Source organism: Perissodus microlepis, chromosome 18, assembly GCF_051167445.1.
Source record: "Perissodus microlepis isolate ML-2025 ecotype Zambia chromosome 18, ASM5116744v1, whole genome shotgun sequence".
NCBI lineage: Eukaryota > Metazoa > Chordata > Actinopteri > Cichliformes > Cichlidae > Perissodus > Perissodus microlepis.
The window spans coordinates 812,410-825,143 of record NC_140478.1 but is presented as its reverse complement, the minus strand read 5'-3'; the positions used below and the strand labels follow the sequence as shown (position 1 = coordinate 825,143).

Below are 12,734 nucleotides of genomic sequence, written 5' to 3'. Positions count from 1 at the left end.
CTTCACAAAATCAAAAACGTTATTTTAGAAAAAAAAATTGGTGTCACAGATCACATTGAAAGGTTTGGCACGCAACACATTTACAATGCCCCAAAAGCAATGTGACTTGCCAAAGAATTCCATGAAGCTAAGAGCTTGTGATTTTAAGGGGGCTCGTCCGGGATTTGAACCCAGGACCTCTCGCACCCAAAGCGAGAATCATACGCCTAGACCAACGAGCCACAAGAGACCTGTGCTTAAGTCTGGAACTCTGAAAGGATAGACTTAAATCGGCCTTCAAATTCAAGCAGGAATGTTTTTAAGCCCTCTTCAGTATTCATTTTTGTACTTTCAGGCCTTTGCTACTGACAAGCTCCAACAGGGATGACTCCAGAGGGACTGCACACAGTGAATGAGAAAAAAGGGTTCCCAGTCATCCAGGTCATGGTAGTCTGATGAGCTTTGAAAGAAAGCAGCTGGAATTCTCTAAGTGCTTTGAAGACCTTTCACCTCTCCTCTGAGAACCTTCGTTAGATCTAAAACTAAATGTTGGAGAGTCCCTGGTATTTAAACCCCAGAGGGGGTTGTCTTTACCAGGGTCGTTGACCAACTATGAAACACATCACATGAGCCAAGGTGTGAAAAAAGGCGTGGGTAATTATCAGCAGAGGTTTCGGGTGAAACCATTATGAGACCTTGACATATGTAGTTTAACGTCTTCACACCGAAATTGAATGGCCTCAATTTCGATCAGACTTTGTGATCTCTAATAGCCCTTTTCCACTAGCACCTACCTAGCTTGGCTTAACTTGACTCAGCTTGATCTTTAGAGTTTCCATTAGGTGATAGTACCTGGTAAAAGGTATTTTTTAGTATCTGCCCAGTAAGGTTTCCAAGGCAATCTCAAAATGTGACATATACAGATTGCGTGGCAGGGACTGTGCAGTCAATGGCATCACTCAATGAGTCATGAGAGTGACTCCTTCACAAAATCAAAAACGTTATTTTAGAAAAAAAAATTGGTGTCACAGATCACATTGAAAGGTTTGGCACGCAACACATTTACAATGCCCCAGAAGCAATCTGACTTGCCAAAGAATTCCATGAAACTAAGAGCTTGTGATTTTAAAGGGGCTCGTCCGGGATTTGAACCCAGGACCTCTCGCACCCTAAGCGAGAATCATACGCCTAGACCAACGAGCCACAAGAGCCCTGCGCTTAAGTCTGGAACTCTGAAAGGATAGACTTAAATCGGCCTTCAAATTCAAGCAGGAATGTTTTTAAGCCCTCTTCAGTATTCATTTTTGTACTTTCAGGCCTTTGCTACTGACAAGCTCCAACAGGGATGACTCCAGAGGGACTGCACACAGTGAATGAGAAAAAAGGGTTCCCAGTCATCCAGGTCATGGTTGTCTGATGAGCTTTGATAGAAAGCAGCTGGAATTCTCTAAGTGCTTTGAAGACCTTTCACCTCTCCTCTGAGAACCTTCGTTAGATCTAAAACTAAATGTTGGAGAGTCCCAGGTATTTAAACCCCAGAGGGGGTTGTCTTTACCAGGGTTGTTGACCAACTATGAAACACATCACATGAGCCAAGGTGTGAAAAAAGGCGTGGGTAATTATCAGCAGAGGTTTCGGGTGAAACCATTATGAGACCTTGACATATGAAGTTTAACGTCTTTACACCGAAATTGAATGGCCTCAATTTCGATCAGACTTTGTGATCTCTAATAGCCCTTTTCCACTAGCACCTACCTAGCTTAGCTTAACTTGACTCAGCTCGATCTTTAGAGTTTCCATTAGGTGATAGTACCTGGTAACAGGTATTTTTTGGTATCTGCCCAGTAAGGTTTCCACGGCAATCTCAAAATGTGACATATACAGATTGCATGACAGGGATTGTGCAGTCAATGGCATCACTCAATGAGTCATGAGAGTGACTCCTTCACAAAATCAAAAACGTTATTTTAGAAAAAAAAATTGGTGTCACAGATCACATTGAACGGTTTGGCAAAAAGCACATTTACAATGCCCCAGAAGCAATGTGACTTGCCAAAGAATTCCATGAAGCTAAGAGCTTGTGATTTTAAGGGGGCTCGTCCGGGATTTGAACCCAGGACCTCTCGCACCCAAAGCGAGAATCATACGCCTAGACCAACGAGCCACAAGAGACCTGTGCTTAAGTCTGGAACTCTGAAAGGATAGACTTAAATCGGCCTTCAAATTCAAGCAGGAATGTTTTTAAGCCCTCTTCAGTATTCATTTTTGTACTTTCAGGCCTTTGCTACTGACAAGCTCCAACAGGGATGACTCCAGAGGGACTGCACACAGTGAATGAGAAAAAAGGGTTCCCAGTCATCCAGGTCATGGTAGTCTGATGAGCTTTGAAAGAAAGCAGCTGGAATTCTCTAAGTGCTTTGAAGACCTTTCACCTCTCCTCTGAGAACCTTCGTTAGATCTAAAACTAAATGTTGGAGAGTCCCAGGTATTTAAACCCCAGAGGGGGTTGTCTTTACCAGGGTTGTTGACCAACTATGAAACACATCACATGAGCCAAGGTGTGAAAAAAGGCGTGGGTAATTATCAGCAGAGGTTTCGGGTGAAACCATTATGAGACCTTGACATATGTAGTTTAACGTCTTTACACCGAAATTGAATGGCCTCAATTTCGATCAGACTTTGTGATCTCTAATAGCCCTTTTCCACTAGCACCTACCTAGCTTGGCTTAACTTGACTCAGCTCGATCTTTAGAGTTTCCATTAGGTGATAGTACCTGGTAACAGGTATTTTTTAGTATCTGCCCAGTAAGGTTTCCACGGCAATCTCAAAATGTGACATATACAGATTGCATGACAGGGATTGTGCAGTCAATGGCATCACTCAATGAGTCATGAGAGTGACTCCTTCACAAAATCAAAAACGTTATTTTAGAAAGACGAATTGGTGTCACAGATCACATTGAAAGGTTTGGCAAAAAGCACATTTACAATGCCCCAGAAGAAATGTAACTTGCCAAACGATTCCATGAAGCTAAAAGCTTGTGATGTTAAGGGGGCTCGTCGGGGATTTGAAGCCCGGATCTCTCGCACCATAAGCGAGAATCATACGCCTAGACCAACGAGCCACGGAATGCCTATACTTAATAAAGTTTGACTTTATCTAATCTAATCTAATCTCATCCAAACCGATTTACTCAGGAACAAATAAAACATAGAAAAAGCCAATCAACAACATTTTTAGGTTATGTAAGTGACTTATATATTACCTGAGTATTTATATATTTAACCTGAGTAGCGAAATACCGTGGTCATCTTAAAATGATGTACCAGGAGTTTGCTTTTCTCGGCGGCTCCAGTGACCCTCGAGCTCCAGAGCAGCTATCGAGCTGGTGAGTAACAGTCATCTCCGACAACGTCGGAGCACTCTTACAAATATGTGATGTCTTGATAAACCGTGCAGATATTTGAAGTTTACACAGCTACATTCTCGCCCGAAAATATGTTAAAAGTTTATTTTGTGACCCAGAAAGAACGAAAGAAAGAGCAATAAGAGTAAGAATAAGAATAAGAGCAGCAAGAAAGTTCTCGGTTCAATCCACAATCTGGCTAGTTTGCGGTGGCCACTGCAGATGTTGTTATATTTGATTTGTAATATAATGTTAATTGTTTAAGGATTGCTATTTATGGTCTTTTCTTTCTGTAATGAATCCTACTCGTTTTCTTGCTGTATTGGTCTGTATCATTATTAGCCAGGAAGTCTACTGACCTAACTGCCCTTTATGGTCTTTAAGTCTGACTCCATTAGCCGTTTTTGGGCCAAAACTCTGCTTCAGGTCCCAAAGTTAAACAAAATCTGCGGCATCACTGAGAGTTAAAAACTGTGTAAATTTTTTAATAAAATGATCAGCGCTGCTGCTTTACCAGGTGTAACAATTAAGTTTAACATCCAGGCATCCATGAAAACAGAATTTATTACATCTAACGAAGTTAGCAGGAAGTTAGCTCGCTGGTTTCCACCTAAACATGATATAGCATGTTCTGACTGAGAGATTTCTGAATAAATTAAAACACACAGCATTGGTATCACCTCTAACATAAAAGAAGACAGAAAACTAAACAGCAGTGACGTTTGTAGGGTTACTGAAGTTGGGCTAGCTGGTATATAATGATGTGCTATGTGATCGCTAGCTACACAGCTATGTTAGCATAACAGAAATGTAACCAATATGTCCACTCACCAAAGAATGATCGAAACAATGTGGATAACAACAGAGGACAATTTATTTAATGCTTTAAAGAATTGGACTCTAGCGCATACGTCCCTAACACACCCTCTTAGACATCAGCTTGACACTGATACATCAAATAAAACTTAACAAACTCTAAGTGCAAATGTTTACAGCCTGAACAACTTACAGTCCCTTGGAATGCAATGTAAACGAAGAGAAGAAGAAAAGAGAAAAAAAAGAAATATTTGCATCAATATATGTGAATATATTACTGAGAGAGTCTTTTCTCAGATGTAAATATTCCCGACTAGCTCACCTGAGATTGCTCTCCGGCACCGCTACTTCAACTTCCTCAGTCCGTGATCAGAGAGGGTCTATTTGGCAATAACTAAAATGTCTTTGTATTGTCTGTGAGAAAACAATCGTGATAGCTGGCCAGCAAAATAAAGAAAGTGTATGGCACTGAATGAGGACGTGTGTGAGTTCTTCTGCAACCAGAAGAAAAGTAATCCACTGGCAGGAGAACAAACAATAGTCCTTTAAGGCTACTGCAGATGTAAATAGCTCACCTGAGATTGCTCTCCGGCACAGCTACAAGCCATGTGAGCTCGTAACCCCTCCCACTAGAGTGTACTACCACAGTCGACTGTTGTAAAGCAGCCGCAAATCAAGACGTGCAGCAAGGTCCGGGCATTCCTCGCTACACTGTACAGCATACACTACATTGTTAAGTTTGTGTTTTGGAGTTTTGTCTTTCGGGTGAACCAGTTTTTGTCTGAGTGTGTTGCTGGGTCTGAAATACACTGGGATGTCGTGCTTGGAGAAAACTCTCCTGAGTTTCTCTGATACACCGGCTACATAGGGGATGACAATGTTGTTGCGTTTGTCTTTCTTTTTCTCCCTCGCTGGTGTCTGATCTTCTTTTCTGTGCATCTTTGCTGACTTTATAAACGCCCAATTAGGATAACTGCATATTTTGAGTGCTTCCTTTACATGTGTGTGTTCTGTCTTTTTCCCTTCAGGCTTAGAGGGAACATGTTATGCCCGGTGGTGTAGAACATGATTACTCCAAGTTTGTGTTCCAGAGGGTGATGGGAGTCAAAGAGGAGGTACTGGTCCGTGTGTGTGGGCTTCCGGTAAACGTCAATGTTGAGGTTTCCATTCTCTTCAACGTGCACAGCGCAGTCCAGGAAAGGCAAACTGTTATCCTTTGTGTCTTTCCTGGTGAACTTGATATTTTTATCCACAGCGTTAATGTGAACAGTGAAGGATTCCACTTCTTGTGTTTTAATTTTGACCCAGGTGTCGTCCACATATCTGTACCAGTGGCTGAGTACTCTCCCTTTAAAAGAGCCAAGAGCCTTTCTTTCCACTTCCTCCATGTAAAGGTTTGCTACAATTGGTGACACTGGGGAGCCCATAGCACAGCCATGTTTTTGCCTGTAGAAACCCTCATTGTATTTTACCACTTACCACTACATATTTTAAATACAAGCTCCTTAGGTTACGGATAAGGTGAAGGTAGAGGTTAGGGCATTGTTCAGGGTGCAAAATGCCATGCAAAAACTTTGTTCTTCTATGTTCAAACAAATAAACTTTCATGCCTTTAATGGAAAATTTCATGATACCAGGTGACTGGACAAACACCAGAAGTCTGGACTAACCTTAAAGTAGTAGGCAGTGAGATTCCAAAGAGGAGGGATTTGCAGTAGAGTAGCTGGCTGACACCCAAGAAGAATTGAGAAATCTTTCAATAGAAAACTACTAATAACATCAGCTGTCAAGGGTTATCTCCAGGGTGTACAACAGCAGTGTCGTCAGTGGTGAAGGACAGTTTTTTGAACACCGTAACTCTGATCCTTTCTAGGATGATGTTGAGTGTATATTTTCTGCAATTCTCTGGCCCAAATATTGTCAAAATGAACATAAACTAATAATTTAAGTTAAACATTTGTCACATTTAACAGTGTTACAGCTCTAATAATGCTAATAAAAACAATGTGTGTGTGTGTGTCATGAAGTTCAGAGTGATGTGTACCGTCCTTGGCTTTTTTTGGCTGTTGTCTGTAGCTCATCAGGAACCATCTGTGGGGATAACAGATTTACTGTGGAACAGATTTTCTCATTCGTGAACACACACACACACACACACACACACATACACACACACACCTTTGAATCTATTGTACACTCAGTGACAGTATTACAATGGCCTTAACCCTTTCAAGGTCTCTTGGTTTTTCTGTACCTCTGGTAGTCTTTGTGGGGGTTTTTCATTGGCTTTCCTTAGCTTAGGCTGAAAATCTATAACCTGTCAAGGTCTGTGAGATGAGCACACCGATTGTAATGTAGAGCAGCGGTCCCCAACCCCCGTGCCACGGGCTGGTACTGTGACCGTGGCGCAAAAAAGGTTGGGGACCGCTTATGTGGAGGACCCAAATGCACATATAATTAACACCAGGGGAACAACAGAGGACTGAGACAAGAGGAAGCATGTCACAATGGCCTCGGAGAGATTCCTCGGGAACACATTATTTATCAAAGTAGAGAGTTTAAAACATGTATTGTAGTGATGGGTTGGTCGCGAACGAAATGGCTCTTAGAGCCGGATCTTTGACATGAACGACGTGAGCCGGCTCCTTATTGCGAGCCGTGTTTTTTTTTTTCTTTTTCTTTCTCTCACCCTCTCTCTCTCTCGCACTTTTTTTCCGCTCCACTCAGCATGCGAGCCTTGTGCTTTACACTGGGCAGAGGGGGGAGGGGTGGTAGTTACACTTGCAGTAGCACAGGAACAGAGCGGGAGGGAGAGAGAGAGAAAGAGAGCCAGGGACAACAATGTCACATTAGAAAGGTATAGTAATCATCCACAACTATTTTCAGTTGCAGATGATAAAGGAGTCAGAAAGTTTATTCATGCAGGCCCATATGACCGAGAATATGCATCTTCTTTTTGTTTTCATATTATCATTTATATTTAATTGTGTTGTGGTTTGCAGTGTTTTGTGTTGTTTCACTTTAAATTTGTAAAAGGAAAAAGCTGAAAATTTAAATAGTTAAAAGTTGAAATGTGAATAGTTGATTTTGGTATTATATGATTTATTTATTACATTTTATGTGGAGTGAATAAATAAAAGTATAATTACTGTGGCCCCTACAGACAAAGCACATACAAACTTCAAATCACGTACGAACCCTGAAGCACGTACAAACTCCAAAACACGTAAAAACTCCAAAACACGTAAAAACACGTACAAACTCCAAAACACGTGAAAACTCCAAAACACGTAAAAACTCAGAAGCACATAAAAACTCAAAACACATACAAAAGACAACAGAAGTGCTCCAGGATGCTAGGGGGCAGTGTTGAGCTTTTGTTACCTCGTGGCTACACAAGCCAGCAAGTACCAACGACCGGATTTGGTGTGTGGTAACAACAGGTAAATGAACATTTTTTCTTTTTTATTATTTGACTATATATGAATGCTTGTGTATAAATACACAAACAATACACATATGCTTTCATGCTTTCAATTGTGTAATTTAAGTGATCTAGGTAGCTCTGTTTTGGAAGGTCAGTTCATGCTAGAAATTTGTTTTGGAGTTTGTAAGTGCTTTTTGGAGTTTGTACGTGTTTTGTCTCTAGGGGCCACCGCATATATTTATATATAAACATATATAAATAAAAACACTTTTTTTTTTACATTAGTAATTCCTTTTGTTTAGTCCCACCTTCGCTGTTGTGATTGGTGTGGGGGTAGGGACAGGCTTAGGGCATCGGGGGGTTCCCCAGGAGCATCTTCCTTGGGGGGCTCAACCCAGGGTAGCGGTTATGGCCTATTAGGGGCTCTGTTGGCTCTTAGGTGACGGTTTCCTCGTGGCTGCGTGCAGCGGGGCTAGGGTAGGGTCTGTGCTGACGGACGTGGGTTACTGACCTGGTTGCTTGGCTGCCCCTGGGTGGGTCCGGGACAGGCGTGAGGTTCTGGGGGCGCTCCATCTCTGGGCTGGGGCCCTGGCTGGGCCTCGGGGGCTTGGGTCCTGGTTGGTATGTTGCTGGGGTTGTGGGCGGGTGGGTGTATGGGGGCCCGGCCCTGGCGCAGGGTGCCACCAGTGCATCGAGCCACCTGGGGGGCTCTTCAACTGGGGGGGGGGGGTTGTTACACCTTGCAGGAGCTCTCCTCTCTTCAGGAACGCACTCCGCAGCAGGGGGAGATACAGGAGAGGTGGAGGAAGATCTCAGCCTGGGCGTCTATTGTCTTGTGTTGTCTGGAAGATGAGTGGATGACGGGGTGGGTGCAGTTTTCTCTGTGGTGGGGTCAGGTGGGCTTTCCCGGGCTCTGTGGGGCCGGGCGGCGCTGCTGTTCTGGGCCCCGGTCCGGATGGGCCTGGGTCCCCTTTCCCTGGCGGGTTGCGTAGTATGGGGGTGCCTAATGGGGTCAGCGGGGGAGCTGGCCCCAGGGAGGGGTCACTTGCCCCTCCCTTCCTTCCCTCCCTATCTCCAGCTGCCTCCCTCTTCCCGCTCCACCACAATCACCCACACATGCAGGGCCTTGGGGTAAAGGTGTGTCACCAGGGTGCAGGGGAGACATCCCCCCCTCTGTCCCCTTCTGGCTTCTTGTGCCTCAATTTTATCTCACAACTTAGACATTCACATTACTCACACTCTCATAACACATACATATAGGATCTTGGGGGTGGGCACGCTACACGGACTCCAAAAGACCATCGGGGTATACACCTCACCCCTGGCGTCGTTGCCCACCTCTCAATTTTAAATACACGTAGACACTGAGGGCTATCAGGAGGGGCTATGCGCTTACCTGCTGCTCTCTGGCAGGTAGCTCCATGCCCTCCTGGGTTTTAAATGCACCTTAGAACACACATGCATCAACACTACATATGAGCAGGCGGAGGGAGGTTTGGAGTCTTCACACACCCCCATTCTCTGCGACCTGCTGGAGCGGGGGGCCAGGAGGAGGAGTTGGCCGTCCAACTGGGGTCTGGAGTGTGGGGCCTCCCTGCTGCTGCGGAGTCGGGGCGGTCTGCTTCTCCCCACCGCAGGGAAAAGGATAACACCACCTGGGTCTGGGTGCAGTTTCCCCCTCCAGGGGCAAGGGTACCTAGACCCGGGGCTTAGAGTACGCTTGGGGAGTGTGATTGTGTGTACAGTGTCTCTCTATGTCTGTCTCCACGTTGGTTGAGTGTGGAGTAAGTGCATATGAGAGCATGAGGGTGGGAATGGATGTATGTATCTGTGTGTGCCTGTATGTCTGTGTCTATATGTCAGGTTGGGTATCAGACGTCACCTCTCTGGGGACATCTCAGGCCCTCCAAGGTATGGAGGCCTATCTCCCCCCACCACCACTTCCCCTGCCGGTGGCAGACGCCCTCAGACATCGGTGCGTTGGTGGTTCTTTGTGTCCGGGGATGGGCGCCCAGGTACCCACCGGCTCACTCCTTGGTGGCTGCTTATCGGGGCCTGGAGCCTGGGGCTCGCTCGGGCCACTTCGGGGGTGGGGTGCCCTCGGCCTCTCGGCCTGGGGCTCGGTCACTCTGGCACAGCTGGCTGCCGGCAGAGCTCACGGGCACGTCACTGCAACCCCCCCTGGCTTCTGCTCCGCGGCTGCTGAGTGACCCCTCATCTGGGACTCTCCTCAGCTCTTTCTGGGATAGTGGCACGGCTGCCCCTCTGTTGGTCTTCCTTGGTCTCTTGTGTTCTGGGGGCCTCTGGATGTCTGGAGTTTTGATCTCCTCCATACCTGCTTCATGCCCTGGAGGACGGGGCTGTGGCCCCCCCACACCCTCTAGCAGATCATTACATGAAGGAACCTTTTAAAAACAAGCGCGTCCATGCTCACAGGTGTACACACGGGTGCTCACACACACAAACTACACCCTTTTTGGCTCCTACCTCAAAGCACACTGTGCGCTGTCGATATTACGTGCTGCACAATAATGTTTAATATTTAGTATTTACTGTTTTAGTCACATAGATTATCGCGATGATGTTGTTTATTGTATTACTCTCATTTTCTTCTGCTTGTTTTCTTTTTTCTTTCTCAACAGGTGATCCAGGTGATTGATATATGTATTTTTTTTGTCTGCTTATTTAGTTGGTTTTTGGTTTTTTTGCCCTTTATCTCCGTCCCTCTTCTCTGTTGTTTTTCCCCCTCTTCCTTTCTCCCTTTTCTTTTCCTCATTCAAGTCTGTCCTGTATCTAGCAAGTGAAAATAAATAAAATAAATAAAATAAACAATAAAAGGTGAATCAAATAGACCATTACGGCAAGGCTGTGATGGTCAATTTGGTAAAGTAAATCCGTTGGGCATCTTTCTTCACCTTTAGACAATAATTCTGATGGCAAAAGAACCAAACGGGACAGGCAAAAAAAAAAAAAAATTGTGTGACTGACTGGACATGGGTTTTACTTGGGAGGTGGTGTGAGTGAACCACAGAGGGGAAGACTCGGTGACTGGGTGAGCATCCAGACCGGTGGCTGAGTGAGAGAGTCCCTGAATGTCCAGAGATCCAGAGGAGGTGTAGCCCAGAGATATTTGGGGGCTCAATTTTATTTCTAATGTACATGTACATATGAATACTTCTATTTGTTCACTTCTGTATATCCATATTAGTGGGAATTAAGTTTGTTTTTAAGGTGCTTTCATTTTGGAGGAAGAGGTCAGGTGGTAGAGGAAGGGTCGGGGGTGGGGTGCCCTCGGCCTGGGGCTCGGTCACTCTGGCGCAGCTGGCTGCCGGCGGAGCTCACGGGCACGTCACTGCAACCCCCCCGGGCTTCTGCTCCGCGGCTGCTGAGTGACCCCTCATCTGGGACTCTCCTCAGCTCTTTCTGGGATAGTGGTGCGGCTGCCCCTCTGTTGGTCTTCCTTGGTCTCTTGTGTTCTGAGGGCCTCTGGATGTCTGGAGCCTGGATCTCCTCCATACCTGCTTCTTGCCCAGGAGGACGGGGCTGTGGCCCCCCCACACCCTCTAGCAGATTGTTACATGAAGGAACCTTTTAAAAACAAGCGCGTCCATGCTCACAGGTGTACACACGGGTGCTCACACACACAAACTACACCCTTTTTGGCTCCTACCTCAATGCACACTGTGCGCTGTCAATCCTACGTGCTGCACAATAATGTTTAATATTTAGTATTTACTGTTTTAGTCACATAGATTATCGCGATGATGTTGTTTATTATATTGCTCTTTCTTTTTCTGCTTGTTTTCTCTTTTTTCTTTCTCAACAGGTGATCCAGGTGATTGATAGATGTATTTTTTGTCTGCTTATTTGGTTGGTCTTTGTTTTTTGCCCTTTATCACCATCCCTCTTCCCCGCTGTTTTTCTTTCCCTCTTTCTTTTCCCCAGTCAAGTCTGTCCCGTGTGTAGCAAGTGAAAATAAAATAAAATAAACAATAAAAGGTTAATCAAATAGCAAGGCTGGGATGGTCCATTTGGTAAAGTAAATCCGTTGTCACGGTTTGGCATGGCATGGCTGGAGAACTGACGGGAAGTCTCACGAAATGATCCCGCGTCGGTGGGAGCTCCAAGACTCTCTTAAGTAGCTCCCCCGACAAGGCCTCATCAGCAGCAGGTGCGTGGCTTCGGGTGTGGCCAGTCCCCTAGTGGGGCCACACCTGAAGGCGCCTGTAAACAAGGGTTCAGATACACCTGCACCCATACACACACACACACACACATTCATATCTACAAGGACGGAGAAGAGGGGGCAGCAAAACACCAAAAATACATATGATATAACCCAACTCAGACCCAGAACCCTGACATCCGTTGGGCATCTTTCTTTGCCTTTAGACAATAATTCTGATGGCAAAAGAGCCAAATGGGACAGGCCAAAAAAGAAAAAAAAAGGTGGTAGAGGAAGGACAGAGCTGGGCGATGAAGAGAGAGGAGGGCGGATGTGGCTAGCATCAACGAGGAAACTAGTGAGGGACTGCGAGAATAACCCAATGCACGTCCACGGGCAAAGAACTGAGCAACAAAGAGGTGGCTTTGTGCAGCTCGGACTACAGATTGTACCTTTGCCCAGATGACCAGTTGGCGGCTAGCTGCCTAAGCTATCGGAGTTAGCTCCAACGGCAGACTCTGCAAAGAGACCTGGCCGGTTAGATTAGCAGCCCCATGGGAGTAGGCTTGCAGATCTTCTTACTGTGCACGGACAGCATGTAGGCAGTGATTTTGTCTTGAACCTGACCAGGTGGCTTCGCAGAGGAGAGGCGCCATTTTGTTTTACTGAGACGCTGGTTCCCACGACCACAAGCAGTGACTCAGGCCTACAACAATGGGACTTGGTGATTTGGGGTTAGTGTGTGTGTGTGTGAGTGGGACCCATTAAGGTAAAGTGGTGAAGCATATCATAGAGTATTTTACTGAATTTTGATAGTCCAAGTCACGGTTTGATTTAATGATTTTGTTTTTCATACATCACTCAGTAAACGATTTTAGTTCAAGATCTTGTTGCATTGTAATGTTTCCTATTTCCAGATAAAGGTATAGTAAATAGTTAT

At 45.3% G+C, this 12,734-nt stretch overlaps 3 non-coding genes across 3 annotated transcripts; all 3 read right to left on the bottom strand.

Annotated features, from left to right (window-relative positions):
* Positions 1-149: 149 nt before the first annotated feature.
* trnap-ugg (transfer RNA proline (anticodon UGG)) lies at positions 150-221 on the bottom strand. The gene has a single exon. It is a non-coding gene; the product is annotated as a tRNA-Pro (tRNA).
* Positions 222-1,110: 889 nt separating this feature from the next.
* Positions 1,111-1,182, bottom strand: trnap-agg (transfer RNA proline (anticodon AGG)). Its single transcript has one exon. It is a non-coding gene; the product is annotated as a tRNA-Pro (tRNA).
* Positions 1,183-2,071: 889 nt separating this feature from the next.
* Positions 2,072-2,143, bottom strand: trnap-ugg (transfer RNA proline (anticodon UGG)). The gene has a single exon. It is a non-coding gene; the product is annotated as a tRNA-Pro (tRNA).
* Positions 2,144-12,734: the final 10,591 nt, after the last annotated feature.